We start from the raw sequence: 16,850 nt of genomic DNA, 5'->3' as shown, positions 1-16,850 counted from the left end.
ATGTGGTGCATTATGTTGCACAGGCTGCCTATGGGGGTGCATTATGTTATACAAGCTGCCTATGGGGTGCATTATCTTATACAGGCTACCTATTGTGGTGCATTATGTTATAGAGGCTGCCTATGGGGGTGCAATATATTAAGGGCTGCATTACACTATAGAGTCTGCCTATGGGGGAGCATTATTCTATATAGTCTGCCTATGGGAAGTGCATTATACTGTACAGTCTGCCTATGGGGGTGCATTATATTATGGGGTGAATTATACTATAGAGTCTGCTTATGGTGGGTGCATTATATTAGGGGCTGCATTATATTATAGAGTCTGCCTATGGGGGCTAATTATATTATGGGCTGCATTGCACTATAGAGTCTGCTTATGGGGGGTGCATTATTCTATAGTCTGCCTATGGGGATATATTATACTGTAGAGCCTCTGAGGAGTGCATTATACTATAGAGTCTGCCTATGGGGAGTGCAGTATACTATATGGAGACCTAAGGGGAGTGCATTATACTATGTGGAGTGCATTATACTATTGGGAATGCATTATACAATATAGAGTCTGCGTATGAGGATTACATTATACTATATGGAGACCTATGAGGTGTGCATTATCTATATATATATAATTGTCTAAGGGTTTTTCCGTCTGTCTGTCTTTCTGTCTGTCTGTCCTGGAAATCCCGCGTCTCTGATTGGTCGAGGCCTGGCGGCCTCGACCAATCAGGGACGGGAACAGCGACGATGATGTCATAAAGGACGTAGACATCCCACGTTTCTGATTCAGCGACGGGCACAGTATCGACATAGATGTCATAATGGTTGCCATGGCGACGATGTCATAAAGATTGCCTCGACCAATCAGCGACGGGTACAATCTGCCGCGAATTCTGGAATCATCATTGTCCATATACTACGGGGACATGCATATTCTAGAATCTATATATATAATTGTCTAAGGGTTTTTCCGTCTGTCTGTCTGTCTTTCTGTCTTTCTGTCTGTCTGTCCTGGAAATCCCGCGTCTCTGATTGGTCGAGGCCGCCAGGCCTCGACCAATCAGCGACGGGCACAGCAACGATGATGTCATAAAGGACGTAGACATCCCGCGTCTGATTCAGCGACGGGCACAGTATCGACGTAGATGTCATAATGGTTGCCATGGCGATGATGATGTCATAAAGGTTGCCTCGACCAATCAGCGACGGGCACAGTCTGCCGCGAATTCTGGAATCATCATTGTCCATATACTACGGGGACATGCATATTCTAGAATACCCGATGCGTTAGAATCGGGCCACAATCTAGTAGTATATATAGAGGCCTATGGGGAGTGCATTATACTATATGGAGACCTATGGGGAGTGCATTATCCTATATGGAGGCCTATGGAGAGTGCATTATACTATATGGAGGACTATATTGTGTATTATGATATATGGAGGCTATCTAGGGGGCCATCATAAAGTGTGGAGATTACAGTGATGGGGCCATTATACAGTGTTGGGGCCATTAGTTTGGGGGATATTAAGGCGTCAGTATATATACAGTGAGGGGGCATTATACTGTGTATAAGTGACCATCATACTGTGTATAGGGGAGCTGTACAGGGGGGAGACTAAGGACATTGGTAAATGTAAAGTGGACATTTTGTTATAGGGGAACCTTCTAGTTACTGTGACTGGCAAAGGGGCACACAGAAGGTAATATTACTTTCTAGGGGACAAAATGTGGGCACTGTTCTCTAGGACACTTGCACCTGGCATTACTGTATTCTAGAGGGGTGCTTTAGAATTTAGAGGACACATAGTAACACACAACAGGTGCAGTAATAGGGACACATACGGCAGCAGCGGCTCAGTGTTGGGATATCAGTTGCAGTAATAGGGACACATATGGCAGCAGCAGCTCAGTATTGGGGTATCAGATGTAGTAATAGGGACACATACGGCAGCAGCAGCAGCTCAGTATTGGGGTATCAGGGGCAGTAAGAGGGACACATACGGCAGGGCAGCAGCGGCTCAGTATTGGGGTTTCAGGGGCAGTAATAGGGACACATACGGCAGCAGCGGGTCAGTATTCGGGCATCAGGTGCAGTAATAGGGACACATACGGCAGCAGCTCAGTGTTTGGGCATCAGGGGCAGTAATAGGGACACATATGGCAGCAGCAGCTTAGTATTGGGGTATCAGGTGCAGTAATAGGGACACATATGGCAGCAGCGGCTCAGTATTGGGGTACCAGGTGCAGTAATAGGGACACATACGGCAGCATAGGCTCAGTTTTGGGGTATGAGCTGCAGTAATAGGGACACATACGGCAACAGCGGCTCAGTATTGGGGTACCAGGTGCAGTAATAGGGACACATACGGCAGCATAGGCTCAGTTTTGGGGTATGAGCTGCAGTAATAGGGACACATACGGCAGCAGCGGCTCAGTATTGGGGTATCAGGGGCAGTAATAGGGTCACATACGGCAGCTGCGGTTCAGTATTTGGGTATCAGGTGCAGTAATAGGGTCACATACGGCAGCAGCGGCTCAGTATTGGGGTATCAGGAGCAGTAATAGGGGCACATACGGCAGCAGCGGCTCAGTATTGGGGTATCATGTGTAGGAATAAGGACACATACGGCAGCAGCGGCTCAGTATTGGGGTATCAGGGGCAGTAATAGGGACACATATGGCAGCAGCGGCTCAGTATTGGGATATCAGGGGCAGTAATAGGGATACATATGGCAGCAGCGGCTCCTTATTGGGGTATCAGGGGCAGTAAAAGGGACACATACGGCAGCAGCGGCTCAGTATTGGGATATCAGGGGCAGTAATAGGGACACATACGGCAGCAGCGGCTCAGTATTGGGGTATCGGGTGTAGTAATAGGGACACATACGGAAGCAGCGGCTCAGTATTGGGGTATCAGGGGCAGTAATAGGGTCACATATGGCAGCAGCGGCTCAGTATTGGGGTGTCAGGTACAGTAATACGGACACATACGGCAGCAGCGGCTCAGTATTGGGGTATCAGGTGCAGTAATAGGGGCACATATGGCAGCAGCGGCTCAGTATTGGGGTATCAGGTGCAGTAATAGGGACACATACGGCAGCAGCGGTTCAGTATTTGGGTATCAGGTGCAGTAATAGGGGCACATACGGCAGCAGCGGCTCAGTATTGGGGTATCAGGTGCAGTAATAGGGTCACATACGGCAGCAGCGGCTCAGTATTGGGGTATCAGGAGCAGTAATAGGGGCACATACGGCAGCAGCGGCTCAGTATTGGGGTATCAGGTGTAGGAATAAGGACACATACGGCAGCAGCGGCTCAGTCAGGGCCGGCTCCAGGTTTTCGAGGGCCCCGGGCGAAAGAATCTCAGTGGGCCCCCCCTTTAACACATACCCCGATTTATGATGCACAGATACGGCAGAGAAATGTATAGTACAATGCCAGATTTCACTTCTTACATGAGTGACAGCTATTGTAAATTCTGCAGTGTATATATACAGGAGGAAAGGTGCTGTGCAGTGTATATATACAGGAGAGGTGCTTTTCTGTTTTGAGTTTTTCTATGAAACAAAGACTTTTCTACATAAACAACGTTGTTTGGTTTTGCGGCCCCAACAGATCTGTGCTACAAAGTAACAGGCGGCTCGGGCATTAATGAGGGACCTGATGCTGAATCCTTTCCTCAAACCCTAATGACCCAATTAGTGCCCCGTCATTAGAAGCTCATTAAACGCCTCCGTCCCGAGCAGTCATGTACAGTATGGGGGGGATCCTGCAGCCCACCCCCTGACTGCTCCATACCATACAATGCCCTCTGTCGCTCTCACTATTATCCTGTGCATTTCTCCGTCATCGTTACCCCATGTTACACTTGTCACCCCCCACTACAGAGTAGCAGGGCAGCCAATGTCACCCCCTCCCGGACCCTAATGGCAGCAGGAAATGTCTGCTCCTCTATTGGGTTGGAACCTGATTTAATCAAGGAATAATGTGGATTTGTTGCCGGTGGCTGCAGGGGAAGGGTTAAGTGATGCCATGTCCTTGGTGGGAGCAGTGGCAGCTGCTGGGACCTGGACAGAGACAACCAATGTTGCTGTGACTGCACAGTGTGACCTGGAGGAGAGAAGCTGAGACTCCGGAGCAGAAATCACCCACATGCCAGCACTGGGCAGAGTCCCTCCAGTCACCAGCCTGGGGCCACGGGGCCCCAACCTACAGCCCACAGCTCAGTATTACCCATGGCAGCAGCTCCCCTTCCTCCTGGCATCTGGTTAACCCCATTTATGCAGGTCGGATGGTTATCTTTAAGGTTCAGCAATAACCTTCATACAGATGGGAAGGGGTTAAGCTTCTTCCTTACCCCACTGGTGCAGGTTTGGTGCAGCATGCATGTATTCTGGGTGAGCTGAGCGGCTACAGGCTGCAGACTGCACCCCACCAGCTGCTCCTCCCGACATCACCCACATTTTTAGGCAGCGGAGACAGCAGCAGACTGAGCCACAACTGCAACCACTGCTGGATACCTTTGCAGTCACTCAGGCACTAGTAGGACAGAGCTCCTCCGGAATCTGCCTGATAAACTTCAGCACTGTCTGCAGCCACCCAGGGGGGAGAGCAGAGAAGGTGCTCTCTCCGCCCACAAACAGTCACACTGGCTGCCTTCTGTTAACCCCTATGTGTGCCTGCCTGGCTGCACTGACTGAGTGAGAAGATGCTTGTGTCAGAGCTGGCACATAGGGGTTAAGAGAACACAGCCAGCAGTGACTTTGTGGGGGGAGAGAGCATGTTATCTCCTGCTCTGCTCTCCCAGCTGTATCTATAACAGCATGAGTGGCCCCCCCCTCTCCCCAGGGCCCCGGCATTTGCCCGCTGTGCCGGGTGCTGACGCCGGCCCTGGGCTCAGTATTGGGGTATCAGGGGCAGTAATAGGGACACATATGGCAGCAGCGGCTCAGTATTGGGATATCAGGGGCAGTAATAGGGACACATACGGCAGCAGCGGCTCAGTATTGGGGTATCAGGGGCAGTAAAAGGGACACATACGGCAGCAGCGGCTCAGTATTGGGATATCAGGGGCAGTAATAGGGACACATACGGCAGCAGCGGCTCAGTATTGGGGTATCAGGGGCAGTAATAGGGTCACATACGGCAGCTGCGGTTCAGTATTTGGGTATCAGGTGCAGTAATAGGGTCACATACGGCAGCAGAGGCTCAGTATTGGGGTATCAGGTGCAGTAATAGGGGCACATACGGCAGCAGAGGCTCAGTATTGGGGTATCAGGTGCAGTAATAGGGGCACATACGGCAGCAGCGGCTCAGTATTGGGGTATCAGGTGCAGTAATAGGGACACATACGGCAGCAGCGGCTCAGTATTGGGGTATCAGGGGCAGTAATAGGGGCACATACGGCAGCAGCGGCTCAGTATTGGGGTATCAGGTGCAGTAATAGGGACACATACGGCAGCAGCGGCTCAGTATTGGGGTATCAGGGGCAGTAATAGGGACACATATGGCAGCAGCGGCTCAGTATTGGGGTATCAGGTGCAGTAATAGGGACACATATGGCAGCAGCGGCTCAGTATTGGGGTATCAGGGGTAGTAATAGGGACACATATGGCAGCAGCGGCTCAGTATTGGGGTATCAGGTGCAGTAATAGGGACACATATGGCAGCAGCGGCTCAGTATTGGGGTATCAGGGGCAGTAATAGGGACACATATGGCAGCAGCGGCTCAGTATTGGGGTATCAGGTGCAGTAATAGGGACACATATGGCAGCAGCGGTTCAGTATTGGGGTATCAGGGGCAGTAAAAGTGACACATACGGCAGTAGCGGCTCAGTATTGGGGTATCAGGGGCAGTAATAGGGACACATATGGCAGCAGCGGCTCAGTATTAGGGTATCAGGGGCAGTAACAGGGACACATACGGCAGCAGCTCAGTGTTTGGGCATCAGGGGCAGTAATAGGGACACATACGGCAGCAGCTCAGTGTTTGGGCATCAGAGGCAGTAATAGGGACACATACGGCAGCAGCCGCTCAGTATTGGGGTATCAGCAGGATGAGGAGTTTGTGCAGGTTGGGAATAGATGGTGATGGGGCTGGAATATGAGAAGTGAAATGTGTCTTTGTTGTATTCTCTGCAGCAAAGTCGTGGCTGGAAGAAGTTGTCATGTCGGTCTGGGCCAGATGGAAAAGATGGGAAAAGTGAACGTCAGCGGTAAGTCATTATCTGTAACTCTGCTATGATCTCTTATATGTTCTGTAGGACTGATATCTACCACTGATCATATGGTGGTAATATCAATATAGGTCTTTATATAGAGATTATCTTCAGTAACAGCGCTGTCATCTGCTGAGGTTCTCCCTCACTATTAGGGTGCGTCACCCAGTTGGAATCAAGGTTACCTGGTTAGGGGCCCACTGAGAAGTTTTGCCTGTTTGTTAGGAAATCCCCACATGTATTCAAGCTGTCTAGCAGCCGCAAATCGTGCAGCTGCCGGTGATACAAACTATGTCTCTGAGCACATCCAAATACTCGGAGACCACACGAGCATGCTCGGGAAATCTCGAGTAACGAGCATACTCACTCATCACTAGCTGTAAGTTACTCTCTATAACTGTGCTGTAATCTGCAGGACTGTGCTCTACCACTATATGATCTCCATGACTATAATACCAGTGTTGGCCTTTGTGTAGAAATGTATTTTCAGTAATGGTGGGGTCATTTGCCCAGGTTCCCCTATAGGCACTTTTAGGGTGCGCCACCATAGTTGTAATCAGAGTTATTTGGTTTGAGTCCACTCATATGTTTGCCCCTAACCCCAGCTTAACCCCCAGCTACAACTGTGATGGAGAGTTTTGTGGACTGTCTCAGAACGAATGAGAAGTTTGTGGAGCTGGTTTAAGGGGTTATCCAGGAATATTTTTTTTCTATTATGGGCCTGAGTACTGAGAGACAGTTATTTGCTAACTACCTGCCTGTTGTGCCCTGCTTCGATCTCTGCTGACGCAGTGTGGTCACCGACCGCTCCTGCCGGCGATTCTGTGGATTCCATTGACATCACCTAGACAGTGCAGCATCTTCTCTTCTGCTCTGTTGATGTGGAGTGACCACTAATGAGTTGCCCACCTGGGCCTTGTGGTACTCGGTAGCCGGTCCGTTATTTAAAGGGGATGTCGTGGTGGCTGCGACCCGGTCCGCGGCCCTGGGGCGTGAAAGTAAAAGGTCTTTTAAAGGTAGTGGTAATAAAGTTTGTGCTCATGATGCCACCTGTGGTTCTCGGTCAGAGGGGACCAATGCTGCTTAAAGGGGCCTTCTGGAATGATGTTACTGCATCAAAGGTGAAGCGGGGTCCCTAGGGCTCCCAATGTGTATGGCAAGAATGGTGTATGCCGGGAAATAAACGGAGGACACAAGGTTGTAATGTCTTTACCTGGTTTACTGGTGGTAGCAGTCCACAGTCCAGGGTACCTGGATCAGGTGGTGGAATGGTCCGGCCGGCCTGGAGGCAATGGTGGATCCCTCTCCCAGGTGAGGTCCGTAAGCCTTCCTGCTTGCGCTCGTATGCAAGGTCCTTGCTGCCTATGGCTTCCAGACAAAGCCCTCTCTCCTGCCCTGGGACAGTTACCCGTATAGTGGGCAGTACGAGCCTTTTTATAGGGTCTCTGTCACGACCCAGGCTCTTTGTGTACTGCTTCAACTTTGGGTGGGGGTGCAGCCAAACTACATAAAGTCCTTTGCCCTCTGGTTCTGCTGTGCCACTTGGAGTACAACACAGCCTCAGGCTCCCGGTTTCTGAGCTTCAGCTCAGAGGGTGCCCACTCACAATACCCCTCTAAGCCATTTCTTTCTCCTGTGCTTCTCCCCTCAGATGCTCATCACATTCCAACCCATCAGGTTATCTTCCTTTCCTGGAACTGCAGCTCACACATGGCTGCACGGCCCCACTCTCTGCTCACACTCATCTCTCCTCTCTGAACAACTGTCTAACTCCTCCTCCAGATCAGAATACATATGTTTGGGGGAAGCTCCTCTGAATCCGGGTTCAGAGCTCCCCCTTCTGGCCTGGATTCACAATGTATTGCGCGTAGGTGCTTACCTGGTAAAGCAAATCCTCCTTGCCTCCAAGCATGATATCGCCCTCCCCGAAAGGAAGGCAACATCACTGTAACAACCAGTTACCTGGGGTGTTACACTGACAACAGGCTGAATGAGATGTGGCTCCTCACTTTGGGAGCCGTCTGTCAATCGGCTTGATGCTGATAGTCACGCCCCGACGACAAAACAGCCCGGAAGAAAACAGGTCCATGACTACTCTGAGCTGACGCCAGGTAGAACAGGCATATAGTTAAAAAATAAATGAGTCTCGGAAAATAGCTTTAAACGCATGTAAAGGTAATCTGGGAGTCCCGGCGTCAGTCTCCTCCCATGATGCAATAGATGTCCTTATTAAAAAGGTTGTGCCGTTTTAAGTTATCCTGTACTCATCGGATAGGAGATAACTTCCTGATCACTGAGAGACTGGCCACTGGGACCCCCACCAATGCTGAGAACGACAGTGCTGTAAAGAGCTCCATCTGAATGGAGCAGAAGTCGAGCATGTGCACCTCTGCTCCATTCATTCTCAATGCGAGTGCCAGAGATAGCAAAGCGTTCTAAATTATATTTTTAAACAATTCTTTGTTTCTGGTTAAGTGAACAAATTAAACAATGTTATTATCATTGCGCATTATCCAGGAATGATATAGTATATGGACTGTGTGTGATAGGACACAGTGGTGTGAGGATATGTGTGGTTAGAACATATGTGTAAAATCATATTCACATGTTTGTGGCAGATTTACTAAACCTGAACCTGTAAAGTCTCTTTCGTATCTAAGGCTTCATTCAGACGTCCATGTTGCACGTACGTGTTCTATCCTTTTTCACAGATACAGCACGTACCCATTATAGTCTTTGGTGTCATTCACGTGTGTCTTCTTTCACAGAGCGCGTGTCCGTGCTAAACTCATGGAGACATATCGTTTTTTTCTCTGGTATCACAGATGAAAAGCGCTAATACATATCTATGGGTCCGTGAAAACCACATCCAGCGTACGGATGGCAACAGTGTATAATCAGTGTACCATCTGTGGGCTGTACTCGTGGTCGGTCTGGCCTGGCGGGGTGCCGGGGATTTCCCCGGTGGGCCCTTGATTGTAGGAAGGAGAGGAGGAGATGGGGGGGGAGCAAAAAAAAAAAAGTCTGCGGTTTTTAGGGCCATGGGCCCTTTAAAAGCACAGGCCACGTATGTGCAGGGACGCACGCGTGCAGCGTTCATTACCTGAACCGCTGCGGCACACGTCCCGATGAATACTGCCAAGTGTGCGCCCGTCGTCAGTGGCGTATGACGTCAAGTGTCATGTGCCGTATGCGACGGGCGCACACATTCACCTCTGCTATGTCGGTGGCCATGTTACTATGTGCGCGCTGAGCTGCAGAGGAGGAGGACGCCACCGCCAGGAGCGCAGGCAGGTAAGAGTAATGTTTTTTTTTTCCTCCCTCTCATACTGAGGGAAGGTGGCCAGGATGGATATACATAGGGAGGAAGGGGGCCAGGATGCATATACATAGGGATGAAGGGGGCCAGGATGGATATACATAGGGATGAAGGGGGCCAGGATGGATATACATATTGGGGGAAGGGGGCCAGGATGGATACACATATGGGGGAAGGGGGCCAGGATGGATATACATATGGGGGGAAAGGGGCCAGGATGGATATACATAGGAGGGAAGGGGGCCAGGATGAATATACATATGGGGAGAAGGGGACCAGGATGGATATGTGCAGCGCCCCAGAGTCCTGGTCGTTGCAGTAATGTCATTCTTCCACCAGGGGGATTGATGTTACGTCTGAAGGCAATGAAGGAGATCTTCTGTCCAGGTATCACAACCACAAAACACACTTCACACTCCAGGCCGCCAGGGGGAGCCATGCTTCTATCTATTAGGGCACTCCTCACATTTCGGTAAAACTGGGGGTCTGTACAGAAAGTGAGACAGAGTCATAACGAGGAGAGGAGAGCAGACGGAAGTCTGTGGGAGAACGGGGGTTCATGGAGCTGCACCTGCCCAACGTGTGGCAGCATCCAAAGAAAGAGACAATGAAAGGAATTGTGTTGCAGTGAGTGAGAAACGAAGTCATACCAAAAGGACAGGAACATCAGGGGGAGACCAGCTAGAAGCAGGCTGCCTCCTTCTGAAGCGCAGTAACCGGTAGCCAGAACACCGAGGGTGTAAGGATCTCTATGCTTTACTTCAGAGACTGGCAGGACAGTTGATTCCACGTTGGCTGCCCAACCATATACCCAGGAGGCACGGTGGCAACTTGTGGGGGCCGGGGCGTCTCTAGGGTCCCTATAAAAAGCCTCAGGTCACCAGTAATACAGGTTTGTCCTTTCCGTCAGGGGGACAGAGAGGAAGAGACTTAACACCTACAATAGTTGTGAGGACCTCACCGAGTTGCTCAGCAGGGAGGGACTACAACACTCAGGCGCTAGAGGAAGGCTATTGAATTCCACCTGGATAAGGGGACTCTGGATTTGCCTTCAGACCGGCCGGACTCTGCCTACCCTGTGGTCCCTGTGGAAAGTGGGGAAAGTGTTCTGGAAGCGATCAGCTATTGATGACTTTGTGGACTGTGGATGCTGAAGCCTTCAGTAAAGGTAAAGAGACTACAACCTTGTGTCCTTGTTATTCACTGCGCCTTACATCATCCACCATCTACACACCGGGAAGCCCTGGGGACATACTTCACCTGTGGGAAGGTATACCATCTAGCTGCCATAACATCACCCCAGTGGACCCCAGTCACCCTGACCGAATACCACAGGTGACGTCACGAACATTTTCCCTTTAAAGACCTTTCCCCAATTTACAATGGACGTTCCCCTAGGGCCACGGACCGGGTCAGCCACCGTGACATCCCTGACGAGAAAATAAGGGCCCGGTACCGGGTAACCCTAGCCCTGGGGGGCGGGGGGGAGGCGCTCCCTATGCATATGGGGGGGAAGGGGCCAGGATGGATATAAATATGGGGGGAAGGGGGCCAGGATGGATACACATACGGGGGGCCAGGATGGATACACATACGGGGGGCCAGGATGGACACACATACAGGGGCCAGAATGGATTGGAATAAGCGATAAAACAACTAAGGCTCTGGTAGAGCCGAAACGTCTGTATATATCGCTTCTATTTTATTATCTTGTTTTGCTCCCAATTTATTCTATGTAATAAATATTTTGAACGAATTAGCATGATATCACCATGATTGTGCGGTGAAATTGTATTGTCAATAGGACCAACTGGTCCATTACATCGGCACCTCGCAATCTTGACCGAGTGCACGCTAACTTTACTTCCATTCTGTTACTGTGCAGGGGGCACTATGTCGCTTTTCTTCTTCATCTGACGTAGTGTAGAAGTCAGGGAAAAAGTGGGGAAAGTGTTCTGGAAGCGATCAGCTATTGATGACTTTGTTATTTTTTGCAGAAACTGAGTCTTGGCTGGAAGAAGTGATGGCAGTCTGTGCTGGTTGAAGAAGAAAAGCGAAGGACTTCAGCTAGAGACGCCACCGGTAAGTCAGTGTATAACATGTGCATACTGTATACAGAGCTCATGTGTATAATGTCACTGGTGATCCCTGTATTACCTGTACACTGTCACTGGTGATCACTGTATTACCTGTACAAAAAAAGCAAACAGGTGACCGACAGCACTCAATTATACGGGCGCTCGTTCCATATCCAGGGACCCTCCTGGGTAACACGTCAATATCCTCACAAAGGAACAGCGCTCCACCGGGTGTAATAGTCCAAAAGAAAACTTTATTTAGCCATATAACATCAGCAACGTTTCGACCATATGCTTGAAAAAGACCATTACACCCGGTGGAGCGCTGTTCCTTTGGGAGGATGTATTACCTGTACACTGACACCATATACAGAGCTCCTATGTATAATGTCACTGGTGATCCCTGTATTACCTGTACACTGACACTATATACAGAGCTCCTGTGTATAATGTCACTGGTGACACTATATTACCTGTACAATGACACTATATACAGAGCTTCTGTGTATAATGTCACTGGTGATCACTGTATTACCTGTACACTGACACTATATACAGAGCTCCTGTGTATAATGTCACTGGTGACACTATATTACCTGTACAATGACACTATATACAGAGCTCCTGTGTATAATGTCACTGGTGATCACTATATTATCTGAACTGTGAGAATACGCTACCTGAGTGTGTTGGGGGACACTCGCATGGCACAAGATTCAAGCACTCAGGCACGGTACCTCACATGAGTCTGGTTTATTAAACTGCATAAACCATATGATGTACAGTCCATTGCAATACAGCCACGAAACATTAAAGGACATCAGACAGTTCATATAGCAGATAGGCTTCTCTGCTGTATATTACAATCCCCTTGTCCGGGGTTACCTCTCAGGAGTTCCACTCCTCACACTGACTTCACGTCAGTCCCAGGTCCTCAACACAGACAGTCCAGGTCTACGGTCTCCAGGTGCTTCCAGGACGACTTCACTCCCAGGAGCCTCCAACACCGACCGTCCAGGTCTTGCACAGGAACCTCACAGGTACCATTCAGATCCAAACACAGGAACCCTGTGACCCACACCCTGGTCACATTACATACCTGTAACCACTCCCCTGGGTGGGAGTGTGGGTGTGTGTGGCTAGTCTTACCCTCCCATCTCTCATGACTAGCCCTGCCAATCTCCCATTAGAACTTACACATTTACATGTGGGACTACAGGTCCCAGACCATAACTTTAGACTGACAGCGCAGAGTGTCCTCCTCTGCGACACACATACCGGCCATCTACAATTCTGCCGGACTTTGTCTCATCACAACTATGCCTCCAAGTGCATCTTGAAGTGCACATGCAGCGCCCCCTGGCTGTAACATTGGTCACTGCATCACATACCTCCCCCCTTTGTTCAACCCTATTGGGGTGGACACATGACATAAACCAGGGGTTCCGATACCGGGAACCCACGTCACCTTTGACAGGCCTCCCCCGCCCCCAGCGGTCAGTTTGTCAGCCCTGGGCTTCAACCCTTGAGTCACCATCCGTTTGTGTCAGCAGACCCTTTTTGGTCAACCCACTTACAGTCGAGCTGACTGTCTGGTTTGAGTCTCCGCTACTACGTCTGCTACCAGGTCTCCCACCTCGGTCACTCAGCCCTGAGTTAACAGAGGAGTCACTCCTTTGGACTCTTCTATTCTTTAGGGTACCTTTTCGTATCTCCATACTCTGGGTTGGAAGTGGTCACCATCTTATATTCTGCAGCTGTTTATTAATCTTCAGACGTTCCAGTCTTAGCTGCTCTATCTCCTTTAAATACGTCACCCGGTATTCAAGAAGCACTCAAATGTTCCTAAGACTATCTATTGAGCCAATTACAACAAATGGAACCATCTTATCTTCATCGGTTACCTGGACTTCACCATCATCCGGAATCCTCAGTCTTACCACACCGGATCTATTCACCAGGTCCTGCATCACTTTTCCAAATCTTCCAATGACTTTCCCCACCAAACTTCTGGGTACTTGAATGACGTCTTCCACAAAGCCCAGCCGACTTTGAGCTTTCCTGGCATGCTCCAAACGTCGAGCGGCTTCCTTATTTCTCAACAAGATCATCCGTTTCGTACGGAGACATTGCAGATGCATATCCTTCAGGATAGCCACCCGCTTAACTGTGACTTCCTTAGTGGACAGTATCACCAACTGTTTCGTCTCTGGGGCCCAGTTCACACTATGCGCTTTGACCCCCTTCTTAAAGGCCTCATGCACATCTTAAAGGCCTCATGCACACCTTCACCGGTACAGGCTTCTTGCACATCTTCGGGTACATCTATCACACACTTGAATAGCGGGGTCTCACTCTCTTCATGGACAGATGGCTCCCCTTTTGCTATGGACCTTTCCATTAAGACATCTGCCACGACTGGGTTCTGTTTTTAGTGCCAATTCTTCCTCCGCTTTACAGTCTTCCAGAACCCTTGCCAGGATGGGCACTGGCAACTTCACCTCGTTACAACTCTGGTACCGCCGCTGTGAGTCTGTGACCAACATCTCCTTCTCTTGCAGAAGACCATTTAATGCTTCCCTGAGCACATCTACATCTTCCCTTAAGGCTTTATTCACACTTTGCCACATTGACAGGTGATGTTTGAGCTCAGAGACTTGCTTCTCCAGTTCATCTACTCTGTGCTCAGCGGCTTGTCTCAGATGCGTTAACTCGGCCTGTAAATCTGTTACCTTTTGGTTCTCATGAGACAATCCTTTAGCGAGTTCCTGGAACCCCTGTGCTTCCTTCGCTACAAACCAGGCCTTGACTGCTGCGAGCTCGGACTCCAGGTAACACACCTGATCCAGCTGCGCAGAGTTGGCGACTTCTATCTCAGGGACATTATCTTTGTTGGCACCTGTCCCTGTCTCCTCTTTAACACTCTTCTCGGAGGGTGCAATTTGTTCAGCCCCTTTTCCTCTTTTACGTCTCCGGCGACGGGAGGAAGCTTTGCTATTTATACCAGAGTCAGTTTTACTGTCTTCTTTTCCGCTTTCGTCACTGTCTGAATGGGAGTCACCACCACCCAATCGGTCATCCGGGAACAGCCGTTCCCATCTAAACAGGTCACATTTTCTGGAATGGCTGCCACCGCTATCATGACTTCAGCCTGTGGAGCCCTGTCGTTTCTCTGTGTCAGTACCTCTGATAGCACAGCGTCATACTCCGCTCTAGCGTTTGTTACTGGCCATGACATGTCACAGTCACCCCTAGAGCCAGTCTCACCCCCCACAACATGGTGAACCTTCCCGCTGCTCCCTAACCGGGTGTCAGCTTCAGGGGCTTTATTAACCACATCACTTACAGTCATCTTGGGGTACACATCAGGTGATATGTCCGTAAGTTGGGCAGACGCTCCCTCCCCACTGGTCAACCCGACATTTGACCCTTCAACTTTGGGAGGAACACATGTTTTAAGGTACGCAACCCCACCAACTGAGAGGCCTCCATTCACCTGTTGTAAAGACACTCCCTTCTCCCACAAGTCTGTGAAGAATTTAGAGTCCCGGCAAATTATCACTGGACAGGGTAAGGTTGAGACTATGGCCACATCATGGATTGCACGGTCTTTGGCCATCTCTAGGACCACCCTGACTACAGGAAAATGCTTAGTGTGCCCATGGATGCAGGTGACCTTGATTTTCCTACCGGGTATTTCGAGTCCCTCAGGTGCAACCCTCAGTAGAGTCACCGGGCCCCCAGAATCGACCAGTCCATACATTTCCATCTCTTGCATCCGTAGGACACACCCCCGTAGACTTCCACCAGGTGGATAGTTCACACAACATACCGGACACACATAACTCACAGGCCCCGGGCACCAATTTGTCTGCGGTACCTCTTCGGTATGCTCCTGCCCCTTTTGAGAAACCACCATTTCTCGAGATTCTACCTCTTTTTTAGCTACTACCCTTCTTTGGATTACCGCCCCCATTTGGGACTCCACCCCCTTTTGGGCAATCATCCCCATTTGGGTCACCGCCCACTTTTATGGACACTACCCCTTTTAGGGACACACCGTGGACTTCCCCACGGCACTCAGTCCCCAGTTCGCACAGTACACCCCTATGTCTCTGGGCTTGTACTGGCCCTTTAAGAGTCTGCAAAGGAAAAAAAAAATATTTTTTTTTTCCTTCTCAATTCTCCAGCTCCTGCTGGTAATCACAAGCCGCTGCTGCTGAACCTCTTGCTGCAACTGCAGCTGCACTCCACAATGCTCTGTACAGCTCCACCGCAGACTTCGTGGACCCGCCAATCCACAGCAAGCCGCTTGTCACCTTCGTAACCCCGCCGAGTTACAGAAAGACGCTTGTCACCTTCGTAACCCCGCCGAGTTACAGCAAACTTCGTGATATCACCGAGCCACAGCAAGCTGACTTGAGAAAAAAACTTCAGTCTCTCACTGACCCCAGTCAGCACAGACTCCTGTCTGTTACACCCTGTTCTCAGACCGTTTACTCCTCTGGCTCAGATCAACCAGCGCTGCAACATGTGCTTCTTGGACCGTTGCGCCTCGCATTCTCCACCATATGTGAGAATACGCTACCTGAGTGTGTTGGGGGACACTCGCTTGGCACAAGATTCAAGCACTCAGGCACGGTACCTCACATGAGTCTGGTTTATTAAACTGCATAAACCATATGATGTACAGTCCATTGCAATACAGCCACGAAACATTAAAGGACATCAAACAGTTCATGTAGCAGATAGGCTTCTCTGCTGTATATTACAATCCCCTTGTCCGGGGTTACCTCTCAGGAGTTCCACTCCTCACACTGACTTCAGGTCAGTCCCAGGTCCTCCACACAGACCGTCCAGGTCTACGGTCTCCAGGTGCTTCCAGGACGACTCCACTCCCAGGAGCCTCCAACACCGACCGTCCAGGTCTTGCACAGGAACCTCACAGGTACCATTCAGATCCAAACACAGGAACCCTGTGACCCACACCCTGGTCACATTACATACCTGTAACCACTCCCCTGGGTGGGAGTGTGGGTGTGTGTGGCTAGTCTGACCCTCCCATCTCTCATGACTAGCCCTGCCAATCTCCCATTAGAACTTACACATTTACATGTGGGACTACAGGTCCCAGACCATAACATAACTTTAGACTGACAGCGCAGAGTGTCCTCCTCTGCGACACACATACCGGCCATCTACAATTCTGCCGGACTTTGTCTCATCACAACT

The sequence above is a fragment of the Ranitomeya imitator genome, chromosome 1 (genome assembly GCF_032444005.1).
Source record: "Ranitomeya imitator isolate aRanImi1 chromosome 1, aRanImi1.pri, whole genome shotgun sequence".
NCBI lineage: Eukaryota > Metazoa > Chordata > Amphibia > Anura > Dendrobatidae > Ranitomeya > Ranitomeya imitator.
Note: the sequence above shows the minus strand (reverse complement) of the source record.